Source organism: Vespula vulgaris, chromosome 10, assembly GCF_905475345.1.
Source record: "Vespula vulgaris chromosome 10, iyVesVulg1.1, whole genome shotgun sequence".
Taxonomy (NCBI): Eukaryota; Metazoa; Arthropoda; class Insecta; order Hymenoptera; family Vespidae; genus Vespula; species Vespula vulgaris.
In genome coordinates, this window is record NC_066595.1 from 5,824,284 (window position 1) to 5,841,616 (window position 17,333).

At 35.9% G+C, this 17,333-nt stretch overlaps 1 protein-coding gene across 5 annotated transcripts in view; it reads left to right on the forward strand.

The window, feature by feature from the left end:
• LOC127067060 (putative polypeptide N-acetylgalactosaminyltransferase 9) overlaps positions 1 to 17,333 on the forward strand; it is a 170,466-nt gene that overhangs the window by 33,407 nt on the left and 119,726 nt on the right. For 2 of the 5 annotated variants that reach the window (XM_051001559.1, XM_051001558.1), the window contains exon 1: positions 14,115 to 14,578. The exons of the other annotated variants lie outside the window; for them this stretch is intronic. The gene's annotated coding sequence lies outside the window, so the exon portion shown is untranslated. Of the gene's footprint in view, positions 1 to 14,114; positions 14,579 to 17,333 lie in introns of those variants that run through there. 5 annotated transcript variants of the gene reach the window in all.

The following is a 17,333-nucleotide window of genomic DNA, read 5'->3' on the forward strand; positions in this document are numbered from 1 at the left end:
AAGGACATTTCCCGAGGTTTCTCCCTTCTTCCTGCACTTGAGCGAATCGCCTCAAAGAATGTCACGATTATTGTTATTGGAATTTTAATCTTCTCTCTACAAAGTTATATCATCCTCTTTTTTCTCTGCGTAATAAAAAAAAAAAAAAAAGGAAAAGAAAAAAGAAAAGACAGAAAAGAAAATAAGAGAAAAGGAAAGAAAAGCAAAATAAAAGGAGAGAGAGAGAGAGAGAGAGATGCATCATGAAACTTTTCCGACGAAACTGTTCTTATAATGTCTTGGGCGGAGGTTTATATTCTGGTCGTTTCTCTCCTTCCTTCCCCCTCCCCCCCTCCCCCAACCCTCTTCCACCATTACGCAAATAACATAAAAATATACTACTTTGAAGAAGAACTCATTTTATGAGTTGTTACCCACAACTTTTTATTGATTTATATAATTAAGTAGATAAAGGAAATAAAATTTGCGACAATATAAAGGGGGATATATATATATATATATATATATATATATATATATATATGTATAAGATAAAAAGTAATAGTGAATAAAATAAAAAGTAATCTGATGTTACTTACTTATGTGATCATCGTTGTTTCGGCCTGCAGTCTTTTATTTCTCAGTTATTTTATATACGTCTTCAGTTGTTGGTACACCGACTAACAACACTTTTTAAACTCTTCCTATAAAATAAAGAAAAGCCTGGTCGTCATTTGTATCGCAGGAATTGTTCACTTTTTAAACGATCTTTCGAGATTTTATTCGATTTATTGAACCAAGAAGGAATCAAATGTTTGAACCTTATATCTTGAACAATGGTCATAGATTGTTTTATTTAAACGAAATCACCATAAGTAATCATTAATTTCGAGATTTCGATGATTCGGTAATGTCGCTTATCGTAGTTTTTTATATTATTAAATTCGATAAAAAATTCAAGTGGAATCGAAGTAATCGTGAGATCACGGATTAAAAGGTGACTCAAAAAAGCTGAGAGAGAGAGAGAAAGAGAGAGAGAAAGAAAGAAAGAAAGAGAAGAAGGGTTTCTGTTCCATGAAGGAAGCAAGAAGAGAGTGAGAAAAAGTGAGTGAAAAAGGGAGAGAAAGAGGAGAAGTTTGACGCTTCGATTTACGTTTTATAGAGTTAATTGAATGGGCTCTTCTCTCACCCTCGTCGTTGTAAAATCGCTTATAACGACAGGACTCTCTCTCTCTCTCTCTCCCTCTCTCTTTCTCTCCTTCTCTTTCTCTTTGTGTGTACGAAGAGCCTATGGAAGCGCAAAATGGTTATTATCTTCGGTACCGCAGACATAGCTGGCTGAGCTCCTGATTTAGTAGGTATCCTCTCGACTTAATCCGCACATCGAGCACTCGTTCGAATCCCAACCCCTCGTGTCCATCGTCGCGACCACTTCTTCGACTTAGCTCTTACTATCTCTGCAAAATCATTCGAATTGGCCCTCAATGGGAGAAAGCCCACCGATAGGAAATTATCGAAGCGGATGCCTGTTTTGTACTCCTCGATCTCACCACTCTCTGCAACCTTAATTGTTCGCGAAGGAGGATAAAGGAAGATTTATGCAAATCCCGATAATTTCCATTCGTTGAATGTATTTCGAATAGATAACCTAATCCTTCGCAGTGAATCCACAGAAGTACGATTCTGATTCTGATAAGGAAACAAAAAATATATCTGTATATATATTTTAGAGAGAGAGAAAGAGAGAGAGAAAACTTATGAACGAATTTGTCTTAATTATCTCGAGAAGATTGTTGAAGTCGATTTAAGATTTGCATTTCTCTTCGAATTCGATCAATTAGAATAGTAATGATACATTTTACAGATAGGATTGTATAAAAGCTATGGGAAATTTGTAGATTCTGCACCTGTTTGCGATTTGCACAAGTACCAAGGGCCAACAAACACGTGACGCCACATAATCCTCTATCTATTCCATGGAAAGTCGATTTCCGATAATTCGTGTCAGAGCACCAAGTAGTAGGGTAAATAGAAGCTATTCAATGAAGGGAGGAATAAGGAGGAAAGGAAGTATAGAGAAAGGGTTTAAAATTCCTAGTTTTTCGCAATTTCAACAATTACATATCTAATTACATACGCAAACTATATTTGATCGACGATAAATATAATTTTTTAATAATGTTTGCGCGATTAAAAAAAAAACTTCGATTAACATATAGGAATAAAACTTCATCGATCGTTTTAAATGCGAAGTCGAAAACGTATTTGACTTGAAAATCAATGATCATCTTAATTAGAATAATTAAATATATATATATATATATATATATATATATATATATATATATAGAGAGAGAGAGAGAGAGAGAGAGAGAGAGAGAGAGAGAGAGAGAGAGAGAGTAAGAACTGATTTCAATCATTTATTCAACGTTAAGAAAGTAATTTATCTTCAACGAAGCAAAGAAATCTAACGTAATACCTTCCCAAAAGTTATTCTAGGAATTTACATATCTCATACGATCGAGAGAAGGTTCATCTTCATTAATCGAAATAGTTCCTATATTCGCGAACATATATCAAGTACACAAGGGAAAGGTATGTGTACTAAAACGTTGAAACGCTCGTTGACGCGTACTACGTTTCCTGAGCTCGTATATCCGTTCGTGTATACACGTTAATCTCATCGTAAGAAGAGACATGGAAGGAGAAGTAGATCGGTCTGAGCAGATCCAAGGAAAGGAAGCAAGCAAGAGGAGATCGAGTCCTTGAAACTTGGCAGATGGATCGCGCCAGAGTAATGGCGTTTTCAAATGCTTTGCCTCGAATATCCACCCATCTCTTTCTCTCTCTCTCTCTCTTTCTCACTTTCTTTCTCTCTCTCTCTCTTTCTTCCTTATCCTTTTCGGCCTATCATCTCGAATCCAAGACGTTCCTGGTGTTCCTGAAAGGTGCTCTCTATCTACTCTTACCAGAGGTAGAATCTCGAGACTTATCGTTCACGATCCGAGTAGCTAGCTGAGTCTCGATTTTCCTTCTCTCTTCTCTTGCTTATCGAATATCTTTCTTGCTCGCTCTCTTCTACCGTATTCACACACGGAACTGAAAAGGAAACGCGCAGCTATCCGTCCATACCGTGCTACGAATACTAAGGAATCTTAAAGACATACCGTCGCGCGACAAGGTGCCTTAAGAGCGTATCGAGAACGTATCTCGAACTTTTCGAGTCTCTGTTCTGTATCATCTCCCTCCTCCTCCACCACTCACCTAACCAGTCAAACCCACCCACTCATCCAACCACCCACCCATCCATCCATCCATCCATCCTTGCTTCTCTCTTCTATCACCTCTTCCCATTACGAGAGTCTCTCTTGGGACTGCATAGATAACAAATTCAAGGGTCTTTTAGTAAAATATTCCTATACCGTCCGAAAAGCTCGTAAACGAATTTAAGTATTATTTCGACGAGAGTTGTTTTGTTTGTTTTTTTTTCTTTTTTCTTTATATACATAGATTAGTCAATCTCGACGTATAAAAGTTATTCTTATCTTTGGCACCGTGAGTTGGCTAAATAGAGAGACGTTTCTAACCGTGTTAAATCTCTTATGCTGATCTAAATTACTGCGAGAACTCTTCGAAATACCTATAATATAAATACACCACCGGGATACTCGTGCAAATTTTAGCTTTAACCGAATCAAGGAATCGTCAAAATTCGATGGCATGGATTTCACAAGCACATTGCGTGCAAATAGGAAAGCTTTAGGGTAACATGGTTACTTAATCTTGGATGGAATGCATTATATGGCGTCGACGGTGGTTACAGTGGTTTTACTAGACGTTACCAGGGATGCACCATAGAGTGTTACCGTATGACCCCAAAGCCTCTCGTCAACTCCCAAAGGATTGCTTAGGTCGATGGTGAAAGTCTCTTTTCTCATGATAGCAATAGTAGCGATGATAGAGGTAACATTTTAGTGGTAGTGGTGTCGCTGCGAACACGACACGCTGCTGCGTCCTATAGGATCCTCGGCCGCATATCAAGCGGCTCCAGGCGTGTTGCAAGATTAATGAGAACCCATCTCCGATGGTCGTTACGGACCTAAGACGATTACATCCTCCTTAAGTTCGCCTACCTCCTACCTTCTCTCCTCCCCTCTCTCTGTCTCTGTCTCTGTCTCTGTCTGTGTCTCTGTCTCTGTCTCTCTTGTACATAAGCGTCTTAATCGCCAAGGCCCGTCAGATATGCGCCGCTTTAATTAGTTGATCCAACTTACCTTACGTTTTCGCTATGGGAGAACGCGTTCTCGTCGTGACCTCTCGTAGATGTCACCTTTGATGCGAGATGCATGACGGAATCCTCGCTGATGAGAGAAATCCTGTGGTAGAGATACGAAATTTGAAAGGAGAGAAAACACGTACGAAGTTTGGAACATTTGTTTTTCGTTGAATAAGAAAAGGTATTCTTTTTCTCTTTTTTTTTTTCCTTCTCCTTCTTTTTTCTTCTTTCGATCGTACGTAGAAGAGATCGTGTGAATATTTTTTTTAACGAGTAAATTCGTGGAAACACGAAGAGATTAGAAAAGAATGAGAAACGAATGTTCCTCTTTTTGTTAGTGTTTTGTGAAGTATATAGGTATGTTCGTGCGTGTTTGTGCATAGAGCTATCTATAAAGCTTCATCAACAACAAGAGCTTTCCTATCTGAAAGGAAGTGCGTGTTGCAACTATCAAAGAAGATTACATATTACTTTATGATGAAAGGAATGACAGGAATACGTGCAAATTTGACTTTCTCAGTGTACCTCTCCTCTCTCTTCTTCGCTCGTTCACGCTCGCTTTATGTATCCTTTCTCTAACGTTGATTAGAGCTCGTCGAGTGCATACTTGAATTTCTACAAAGCGTGAAGGCAACATTTTATTATGTAAATCAAATTTTCTTTTCTCTTTGCATTTTGGAAGTAAGTGTGATAGAACGCATCGCCTCTGCGAACTTGTTATTTCCGATAACAAAAGTATATATCATTTTTAATTTTGATACAAATAAGTTAGGTACGTAGAAATAATATTCATGATCGAAATATCAATGTTGTGCTTTGTATTAATTAATAAAACACGTTAGGAGAACGCATGTTTGAATTTCGTTTCGAATTGAAGAGATTGAAATAGAAAGAAGATCGAAAAAGAAGCAGCAGAAGGAGAAGAAAACAAAATTACAATTATTCGAACTTCTCCATGCTCTTTTCTTATTTCATTTAACATTTATTACAATCATTAGGAATATCCATCATTAGGAACATATTAATTACCTGTGATAAATCGATATAGAAACTAGCAATTTTCTTTGAAGGTCAATCCGCAGACTCTAGGTCGCATTATCTGTGCGACGTTGTGCAATCAAGTGATTTATTCGATAATTTTCGACTATTTCTATTATTAGTCGCTAAATTTATACGTGGTTGGAAAGTCGAGCGTCTACATATAATTTATATATAACGATTAGCCATAAGTGTGTGCATAGTGCATACACACACACGCATACGTACGTACATACAAACATACACAGCATATACGTGTATCAAGGCATATATGCATACATATACACATAACTAGATATTACATACTGCATATATCCGTGAAAGCGTTCTATAATACGACCTGTATAGGAGGATAGCTCACTCACGACACTAAAGTCATTACTTTATTCCCTGTCTCGTTCCTGGTAGCTGGGATGAAAGCGGCGAGATCTGGTCGGTCGGTTATCGAATTTTAATAGCATTAGAATTAATAATGCCGCTGTTTACCGAGCTCGCAGCGTCGGTTTTAGGAGGCCGGAAGGGCAATCGAGGCCCTAGCGAACATATACGGAGCGGTGAGTGGTGTGGAGGGTTAGATTAAATTAATCATGTAGCTTCGACCCTTGCTGCTGTCGCTCGATCTATGTGTTCAGGGCTTCGCTGCTGAAACGTCAGGAGTCTCTCTCTCTCTCTCTCTCTCACACACACACCCACGCACATACATAGACGTACTCACTCACTCACTCACTCAACTCACTCACTCCTGGGACGATGGTATCCAAGGTAAATCCTTCGGGTTGCTCCACCACTGCGGTTGCTGTCACTTCGATTTTCCAGGGGCCTCTCTCTCTCTCTCTCTCTCTCTCTCTCTCTCTTTCTTTTTGTTTTTTGCTCTCTCATTCTCTCGATCACGTTACAATGGCCGATGAATGTTGCACGAGCCGTTAGATTCGAGGACACATTGCCGTTGGCTGTTTCGCGATGCGTTAATTCGGCAATAACGATCTGTCAGTTGGAAACAATAGAAATGGTGACGCGTAGTCCGTTCGGGTTCGACGTGTGGCTACACCGGGACGATACACGAGCGATTTGAAGCAGAGCATAGTCAGTCAGCCGGAACTAGCGTTATTCTCTCGGATTTTAACCGATGTTGATCGTTAAGCGAATTGATCTTTCGCATGAATCGACATGATCCTCTTTTTATATCTTTTTCTCTCTTTTTTTTTTTTATTTACTTATTTATTTATTTTCTTTTATTATTTAATTATTATTATTTTTTTGTCTTTTCCTCCGAGGCAGATCTCCCTACGACAAAGTACACACGTAGAGGAGACCAAATTTCTCTCATTTACAATGTTTTTACAACGGATTGAACAGCGTACTTCGTACTTAGAAAAAAGGAAAGGAAAATACAAAAAAAGAAAGGATTTTCTTTGAGGATTTCGAAGGTTTTCTTTCGAAGAAGTAAAAGCCGATCGAATTGAGAGAATAAATAAGGGGCGAACGGATTACGTCAAAGTGGAATTTGTCATTCTAAAAGAGTCACTTCTTATCTTTTTAAAAGCTCGCTCGCGCGAGATGAAGTTGCGGATCTTGACGCGTTAAATAAGCACGTTCAACTCTTCTCAATTTTTTCTCTCTTTCTCTTTCTCTTTTCCTTCGGTCATTCTCTCTCTCTCTCTCTCTTTATCTCTATTTATCTGTCTATCTATCTATCTATCTATTTCTTCCTTCCTTCCTTCTTTCCTTCCTTCTTTCCTTCCTTTCTTCCTTCCTTTCTTCCTTCCTTTTTTCTTTTTTTTTTCTTAAGACAAATGGAAAACGGAGCAAGCAGTAAAATTTGTCGACGGTAGGCCGTCGTATCTTTTGTTTCCGTCGTAGTTAACTCCTGATTTGTAGCATTGTACTTTCCTTGGTAATGAAAGGAAATTATGTGCACGTTTCTTTGTTTCTTTTTCTTTTTTTTTTGTCTTCTTTTTTCCTTCTAATATGAAAGAACGGAAGAGTGGTTGTATTTTTACGAGCATAAAACTGCATAAGATTCCATTAGAATCTTCTTTTTTTTTATTTTTCTTTTTCTCTTTAATTTGTTATCGCATACATTCAATATAAAATATTTAGGGGTTCGACGATGTAAAAAATGAAAGTTTTTGTCGTCCTTACGAATTACTCGCCAATAAGACAATTTGAACTAATTGTATTCAGAAAATTATTCGACGAGATCGCTTTGTTAGAAAAGGAAATTTTCAGTTGTCTTTTATAATAATCGACCGAGGAAGATACTCTTCCTGTACTCGTTATCAATTCATTCTAAATCTGCTTCTGTTTCCGTAGATTCTACATGACTGTTTATATAGAACAAACAATTCGATATTATTCGCCATGTTTTAATCGCTACGATATTTATATCGTAACATTTTTAAACGATTAATGGGAGATAAGTCAAACTTTAACATTCAACAGAATATTTATTACTATCTTTAGTAATTACGTAAAATAATTTACAGAGATAGTAATTTATATTTTACGTTTACTTTATTAATTCTTGAACGAAGTCGCGAGATTTTATATTATATATATATAAAGAAAAGAAAAAAGTATATCAGACCCTTCCGATTATGTACAAGTTTTAATGCCGGAAACGGCTTTTATAAGTTAGCCACGGAATTTGCAGTCGATCGAGGATGATATTACATATATCTATGTGAATAACCACGTCTAACGAAGCCAGCGAGCTAGGTATACCAGGTAATCTACTCCTCTCGCTAAAAGACTCGATGTGCCTTTCAAGTTAATTGTTTCCCAGAGCTCGAGCGTCTGCTAGCGCTAATACTATTAGTTCCTTATAGTAGCAGCCATTAAAAGTCCAGCTTCTGTTATACGATAAGAATACGTAGGGACCGAGGGAACGATATTAGCTCCATAACTTACGGAAGAAACGAAAACCTGGCACTATCATAAAATTCATTTGAAATTCACAAGGATATCAATTTTATTCGGATTCATTTTATAATTCCATTTTATCGTTATATCAGGTGTGTGTATATGTCCGCGAGGTATTCATTACAATAATCGATCAGAGAATAGCAACGAGTAGATTTGTCTGACGAAAGCTCAGCGCCGAATTGGAATCCGTCCAGCTGCAAATCACTCCTCAGGACATCCTGATTGTTCAGAGTTCCGTTATTGCTCGCGAACAATACTGCACCAACGTAGTGTCCCAACGGCGGTCTTGGTTCTCTTTGACAAACAAAACTCGTTCCGCTGTTTCTCTCTACCTCTTGCTTTATGAACTACTATTGCACTACGTTACCACGAGTATGAGTTTATGTATATATATTTTTTATAATTTAAAGATCTATTCGTCGAGCGAAATTATTATCAAATTCTACCACTTTAAATACGTTCAACAATTTCTTCGGATTAATTAATTAATTTCCTTGAATTAATTATCTCCTTTCTACATTATTTCTAACCGTATGAGATTATGAGATTATAAAATATGAGGTATGTTTAATGTATTAGATTGAAGGGCTTAAGGAATGGTGGGAGAGATCATTTTTCTAAATAGATTCCGGAGAAGATAAAAAGCGTATTCTCATACGTCAGCTCGCATCGTGCAGTCTGGTGATCGAGCTGTGCCACCTCTTTTTCTCTTTCTCCCTTTTTTTTTTCTCTCTCTCTCTCTCTCTCTCTTCATTTTTAATACTGACAATACCTCAACGTGAGAAAGAACCAAAGGAAGGAGCAAGAAAAAAAGGGGGAAGAAGAGAAAGGAGCTGAGAAGGTTCGAAAGAAATTGCTTAGACCTGTCGATATACGTGCCTCGTGGAAAGGGACGAATACGTGTGCGAGATTAATCGGCCATCGAGATAGGTAACGTGAAATTCGCTGGCAGCTATGCTTTCCGGATTTCCCAAGAAAAGAATCTTCGAATCGACCGACCTATTGTGGAATGTTACGAAGAGTTGATTTATACAGTGTCGAGTTATCACAAAACTCGAGCGACACGTTCCGATGAAATATCGATTGTTCTCTTTTTTTCCGAATTCTATTGTTCAAGTGTATGTAAAAAAAAAAAAATAATAAGAAAAGAGAGAAAGAGGCGTGAAAGAAAAAGAGGAATGAAAATATTCCCAATCATCCCATTCATTGATGATATAATAATTATTGATATCTATTCAATTTGTACCATTGTTTGAATGGAAAGTTGCAAATTGGACGATCATCGTCTACTTCCTGTGATTTTGTAGAACGCATTTGATTTTTTTTACCCCTTTCGTAAGTACAAGATAGAAAAAGATAAAAAAAAAAAGAAAGAGATCTAATCGAGGACGAAAGTTCGAAAAGTACGAGATTTGAATTTTTCATAGCGAGATACGGCAGGGGCAGGCTAACCTCGACGTGATAGTACCGTAACGATAAATAATGTCTGGCGATCGATCATGTCCGGAAAGTTTTACAACCCTTTTAAGAAGGCACAAGCTTCGTGGTTGCAGCAGACGTTTGGTATCTAACGAACCCGTTGCCTTTAGACCTATCATCGTTTTCTTCCTTTCGAGCGTGTGAGAATAAGCTTCGTGATTCGGATTTATAGTCCTGAAACGTTTTAAAAGAAATGAATTGCGTGGGGAATGATAAATTTGATAAAACGAACGAAAGAAATATTTCTTTTCGTTATTATCGTTCGTTCGAAATATTTCTTTTCATCTAAACGTCTAGAGAAATTCACGGTCCTTTAAATCATAATTAAACTTGTAAAGGAGTCTGTCTAAGATGGGCCTTGAAGTGAATTTCCTATCCCAAGGAATATTTCGAATGTTACAAACACATTTCTCTCTCTCTCTCTCTCTCTCTCTCTCTCTCTCTCTCTCTCTCTCTACCTCTCTGTTTCTCTATCTCTGTCTCTTTGTCTTCCTCTCTCTCTCTCTCTCTCCATTGCGAAACCACTTTTGGTCATTTGACCTGACCCGAAATCCCGGGAATCTAGGAACTTGAGGATGTAATTGTTTAATCTATCCGCATAGCGTAGTGGTACGTCTCCGTCTGCGCCGCTGGAAACTATGTGTCAAGTACACAGATTGAATGAACTTCGCCAACTCTCCGGTACGTTCATTCCTTCCACGTCGGCAACGTGTTCGAAAGTTCAAAACTTTCGGACGCTGGTACGTTGAACGATTTATAAATAAATATTTATTTCCTGATATTATGGCACTTTGATGAAAGTTTTCGCTTGAGGAATCACAATACCTCTTATATCTTAAATATGTAATTTCTGTCCTAGTTGATTCTTAACCGTGAAGAAAGGTGAATTTAACGAAATTGAAATCAAACCGGTTGACTCTCTCTCTCTCTCTCTCTCTCTCTCTCTCTCTCTCTCTCTCTCTCTCTCTTTCCTAACGCTTCTGCGATGTACTAATATTAAAAGCCTTTTTATTAGCTTCTCGAGAGGCTAACGGGATGTATTTTGCAACCTCCTTCCTTCCTACCCATTTCGATGGAGTTTATTTAGCGCAAAAGCGCTTCTTTACGAGGAGTAGTAAAGCGAGTATTATAACTCTCGAGAGACAAATAACCACCGCTACCACCACCATTACGAACACCGACGGTACTAGAAGGGGTTGCTTGATGGTGATACCGTTGCTACTTTTGCTGACTCGCTCTCATATCACTCGGTCTTATAAATCGAGACGCAAGATCATTTCAGACACAAAGGAAAATTGTGAAAGGGGGATAGGAGTCAAGGGACGAAAGAGAGAAAGAGAAAGAGAGACAGAGAAACAGGGAGAAATAGAACGAGAGAGAGAGAGAGAGAGAGAGAGAGGAGGGAATAGAACAAGAGAAAGAGAAACAAGGCAATTCAGCGAGTGAGGTGTATTTGATAATGAGCCTAAAGAGACAACAGAAATCCGGGCGCAGGATAAATTCGTTCGGGCGAAATGGACGCAACGTGGTGAAGAGGAAAGTGGTTTTGGTACAACGATGCTGTCTTATAGATGTTTCTCTCTCTTTCTCTCTCCCTCTCTTTCTCTTTCTCTGTCTCTCAGTCTCTCGTTTTCATCTCTTGGCATACGTGCAAGAGATAGAGAACGAAGACTCGAGATAATTTCAACATTGTATGCTTCTCAGTGATCTTATCGCACAAAGCTCGAGACTAGTTCAAATCCATTTGGATATATATATATATATATTCTCCTTTGAGTTTTCCTTTCTGTTTCTCTCTTTCTTTCTCACTCTCTCTCTCTCTCTCTCTCTATATATATATATATATATATATATATATATATATATATATATATATTTTTCCTTTCTTTCTATGTAACATCATAAATCGTCTTCTGTACGGTGAAACTTACCTTCCCAAAAATCTTCTTCTTTCATTTCCGTTTGTTCGTCCATCTTTCTATCCTTTTATTAATTCATGCTTGAAAAAAAGTCGAAACCGCGAAGATGTCTCTTACGAGGAGTTCAAAGATGAAAGAAAATGATCATACGATTGGAAGAGATCGTCGTTCACGATTAATTAATTTATTCGAACTTTTGATTGAGATATCCTGAAAAATCTCGAAGCGTAAAGATGAACTCGAAGATGAAATTCATGATATAAAAAGTTCAGCGGTTTATTGCAGCTTTAAATTAAATTTTGACTTCGATTTTCTTGATTATTTTTTTTTCCCTTTTTTTTTTCTTTCTTTAGTACAAACGCGTAGGAAACTTCGAGCTATTGGATGAAATTAAAGAGAGAGAGAGAGAGAGAGAGAGAGAAAGAGAGAAAGAGGGAAAGAGGGAGAGAGTGCTTCAAAACAAAGAAGAAAAGAAAAGAAAAAAATGATACTGAAAAAATAAAAAAAAAAAAGAGAGAGAGAGAGAGAGAGAGAGAGAGAGAAAGGATAAAAGAAACCATAAAAGATGAGACTCTTTTCGATATCTCCGGAAGTACCTAAGCGTGCTAATGAGTTTAATTTAATTGGTTCTTCTCGTTTTTATCGTTTCTATCGTCGCAGTAAGGACACGGATAGAGTTCGTTTTGTTTAGTCTGTTGTGTGTATCATAAAAATGAGTTTTATCGCTTGACAAATGAAAATAATTTCTTACTAGACCTCTATCTCTCTTTCTCTCTCCCCTTTTTTTTATCTTTTTATTATTTCTTTTTTTCTTTCTTTTATGATACTTCGTTTTTCCTTCCTTTTTTCCTTTCGTATGTCAGACATTCGAACGTCATAGGAAGAATATAGAAAAAGAATCGATAAAAAGGAAGAGGAATTGCCGATAACGACGAGCTTTAACTAGAGCCTCTGTGTTAACGAAAGACTCGTCTCGATTATCGACAGCTGTTCACGATGTCTGACAATAAGCTGTCGCGTCGAATAATTCGTAAAATCGTGCGTGGATGATCTTCGTATATCTCGACAAAAAAAAAAAGAAAAAAAAAAAGAAAGAAAAAGAAAGAAATAGAAAAAGGATTGAAATAGTAGAGGAAAATAAACGTAGGTGGATTTTTTTTATTTTTTTTTCTTCTATTTTTTTTTTCTTTTTCGGAACGAATGAAACTTCCTTCTCGATTATTTATTCTCGATTGTTATTATTTTCAATAAAATGTCAAATCTGTCGAAGGATCGAAGTCCAGTCAACGTCGTTTCATAATAGAATAAAATTTTATACAATCATTCGTAGGATAAAAAGATATAAAAATTAATATACTCGTTTATTCGTTGTCAAAAAAATCATTGCTACTGTCTTTGACAGACGTTAATAGAGATCGTCCTTCGTCTTTTTATTTTCTTTTTTTCTTTTTTTGGAGATATCTTTTTAATTCGATATACTGGTAATATCGTATATCGCACGAAGTATATCGATTAAAAGTAATCGAGATTAAAAATAATCTTATTTCTCGTTTATTTCGTGAAAATTTATCGTATTTCTCATCAATTTTATAGAATTTTCAATATTTATAAATATAGCCGCACTTGCTCTTCATTTTATATATTTTTTTATATCTTTGAATATATTATTAACCTTATTTTTTTATAAGAATATCGGATGCATTTAATATTATTTACAAATATATTTAATAATTATTATTTGTTTAATATAAAGATATAAATTTATTAATAAGAAGCTATGCGAATATTTTTTTTATCGGGATCGTATATTGTACGTAGGTATTATATTAGAATAATGGGAAAATCAGATCTCTGATATTAACTAATAAAAATGAAATTAAAAAACACCTGTCGATTGGTGGTATAAAATGCGTCAAATATCTATTCAGTATTGGGATGTTCTGACACGCAGGATTATCGTAGCGAAAAGATTAATTATTTTTCGATTCGTTGAAAATAAATCGATTTAAAAAGTATACAAAAAATACGCGATTATCGTAGTAAATAATACTCTATTTCATGCCATATAAATGAAGTCCGTATGTATATTATTTTGAAATAGGTTTTTCTTTCTTTCTTTTTTTTTTTTTAATTTACATTTTGATAAACGGTATTTACAAATACATTCGAATCTTGGACGAATAGATTCGAATTTTTTATGAATATTTTTAGATCGAATAATTGGATTAATCTAAAAACGATAATATTTTTTCTTTTTAATTAATTTTTTATTGTTAATCCTCGGTTAGACAATCCTCTTAAAAACAGAGATAGAAAGTATAATTAATGATACTATCATTAAACATTTTCAATTTATTAACACTTCAAATCAAATATTATTTTAATAATCTACGTATATTCACTTTAGAATTAAAAATCATTTTATATAATATGATTACATAGCACGTATAATATCCTTGAAATTATATATTGTCTTTGCATAATTATTGAAACCCATGAAAAAAAAAAGATGTATTATTGAAATTAATTTCAATTTATAAATGCGTATTGAAAACGATCTCATTTATAAAAGAGCAACGCGTTAACGTGACCGGACGTTTACACTCTCTTACATAAAAAGCAAAATATTTACATTTCTATTTTCGAATAAAGCGGCAGACAGTTGTTGTCCTTTTTGTTTTTCTTTGTCGCTCGAAGATCTTTGCTTCGTGCTTTTCTCGGAAATTCTCCAGGCATTTGTTTTGCTTTGTTTTGTTTCTTTCCTTTTGTTGTTTATCATCGACGAAACCTGTATAAACTGGCACGAGTAAGTACGTAGTATGTGCCGAGACGCGGAGAGATGAACATCTCGTTATATCGTTATAATTAAACTAAATAATATCTTCTTAATTGGTAGTGTTATTCTATTATGGTTTTATTAAACTCAGTGGAAGCCAGATTACGATCTCACTCTTCTCCATACGTAAGTCAAACTACAATAATTTTTAATATATTGATAGTTGAACCCGTTTTAAGATATGTGAAATTAAAACGTACTACTTATTAACGATAAAGCGATTTAGCGTTATATTTAAGTATAGATAGGTTAAATATTTATTATACGTTTATATAAAATTAATATTTATTATGCGTAATATATAAAATTATTTAGAAGAAGAAGATAGATATTTTATCATGGACGTTAGGATTCTTATACGATTAGCGATTGATGAAACGTGAAAATGAAGATAAATGTGTAACTTTGAATTCTTTAACTTTAAAGGTTACTCCGAAAATTCATGCGTATATATATATATATATATATATATATATATATATATATATATATGTTTACATATCACCTGCGTTCTCATATAGATACGTATATCTGCGCTTAATATTCGAGAAAAATAGTTCGGCGAAACGAAAACGCAAAACTACCGGCAAGGACGATATAATTTTCCGGAAAAGAAGGAAACGAATTACTCGCTCGTCCGGAGTTCGCTCGAAATGGAAGCGTATCGCGCGTAATGCACGTACGCCGTTAATAAGAGGCTCGCAATTAAAGCTGAATAATTAAACGGTCGTTAGTCTCGAGCACCTGCCGGAATAACGCTTCTCGTAATAATGAAAACCAAGTACCAAACTCTGAAGTCCATCCGGCGAAAACGAAATCGTTATTTAACGTGCTATTCGTTCTCGTTTGAGGTGTTCGAATCGTCAAATTTGCTTTTCTAACGCGGTACGAGGTAAATGACAAAAGAAAGGAAAAGAGAAGAAAACAGAAGGAAAGAAGAAGAAAGGAAGGAAGGAAGGAAGGAAGGAAGGAGCAGAATAGGGCTTTTCATGTCGAAATAGGACCAAAGATTACGTAACACAAAGAGCCTCACGCTGATTTTACCGTGCATTAATAATAATCTCGCTACCGTGTTTACACAATGGCTAAAGTTAAGCGAAAATTATCATTTGATCGTCCAACGACCGTACAGAAACCTTGCCTTGTTTTATAAAGGACTCGGCCATTTTATTAAGCGCGATATCAACATCCGCTTGGACTCCGCCCAGTAACTTACATAGTACGCTTCGTATATGCCACCAAGGAGAACTGTAATTTTCTGACGTTATGTTACGTTCGATCCTGTTTCTAATTTTTTTTTTTCTTTCTTTTCTTTTCCTTTTTCTTTTCGTCACTATAAAAAATATTCGGATTCGAAGCTCGATTTATATAGTTAAGTGCTTTTCTTTTCTTTTAATTTTATTTCGTCAAAAAGATATAAGCACATGTATTAGGTTTAATAGCGAAACGAGAGTGTTCATTTTAGTTCGTTGTATCGTTTTCTTCTCTTAAATATTAATCAATTTTCTGAAATATTAATAATGTTCAAGACGATCGAAAGTAATTAAACTAGATACGAAGATACGTTAGACGAATACTTAGACGTTTGTATAATGAAAAACATAAAGGTAAGACGAAAACAATGTCGAATGGAGGCGAATTATTCACTCGGTGTGTAAATACAACGGACAGTTTTAATTACCATCGATGTGTGGTTAGATTCTCGTTTGTGTGTTTGTATAAAGGACGTAACTATGAATCGACACACGTCGTTTTGTATATAAAACTGGCGTGTCGTACTCGAGGATTAGCATAACGATCCTTCCAGTTGCATGCATTTTTCATACGTACGTACGTACGTACGTACGTTCCCATCAGATTACGAATACGTTCCATCTTTTTCTCTCTCTCTCTTCTCTTCATTCATCTACGAGACCGTTCATCGTGTTCTCTTGTATACGTGCCAAGATAAATTTGATCGAGATTGTTGTTATTATTGTTCTTTTTGTTCTTTATTTTTTTTTATAGCAGAGAGAGAGAGGGGGAGGAGGTAGACAGATAGAAGAATTGGTAAGCTCGAATATCAAGAGTTTTAGATATAAAAAAAAAAATAGTAAATGGAATGTCGATAAGAGCAACATAAACCTGATTTTAAAGAGACTAAAAGTTTAAATATACATATATGTATTTATATATGTACACATGCACACACACATACACATACATATATACATACATATACAAATTGAGCTTACGTCTTCGTAGTCGGAGAAGCATAAATTAGTACTTACGTTGCTTCGATTCCAAGCTCCGCTTCAATTTGCATAAAGTTGTCAACGGCGGGCGTATTTCGCGTCCGTGCACTCGTATTTTAATTAAATTCAAATGCAGATTAAATTAACGCCATAAACCGCAGGAGTCCGAGCGTAAGGGTCTCCACCAGTCGGACATCTCTCTCTTTCTCTCTCTCTCTCTCTCTCTCTCTCTGTCTCTCTCTCGTTCATTTTAAACTTTTACAACGATCATTTCGTAGCTAGTTCAAAGAAAAGTAAATGTCGATTAGTCGTCGGCGTGGTCAAAGTTGAAAGAGAACACTTTTTTCGTTATTTGTTTTTTCTTTTACGCCTTTTTTTTTTTTAACAAGCTTACGTAACGCTAAATTTTATGAGAAAGGAATACGTAAATTCATTTCTCGAATTGAAAAGAAAAAGTAAATCGAGAAAGGATTAGCGTTCGATCACGCACGGAAGTCCTTTCGAAGACTTTCTAGGCACGTATAATCGAGTGGTAATTTATCGTCGTGCTTAATTAACTCACGATCGTTAATGAGTCTTGTGGGATGAGGTGGGGGCGGAGGAGGAGGAGGAAGAGGTGAGAGAGAGTGGTGGAAGGAGAGGGGATG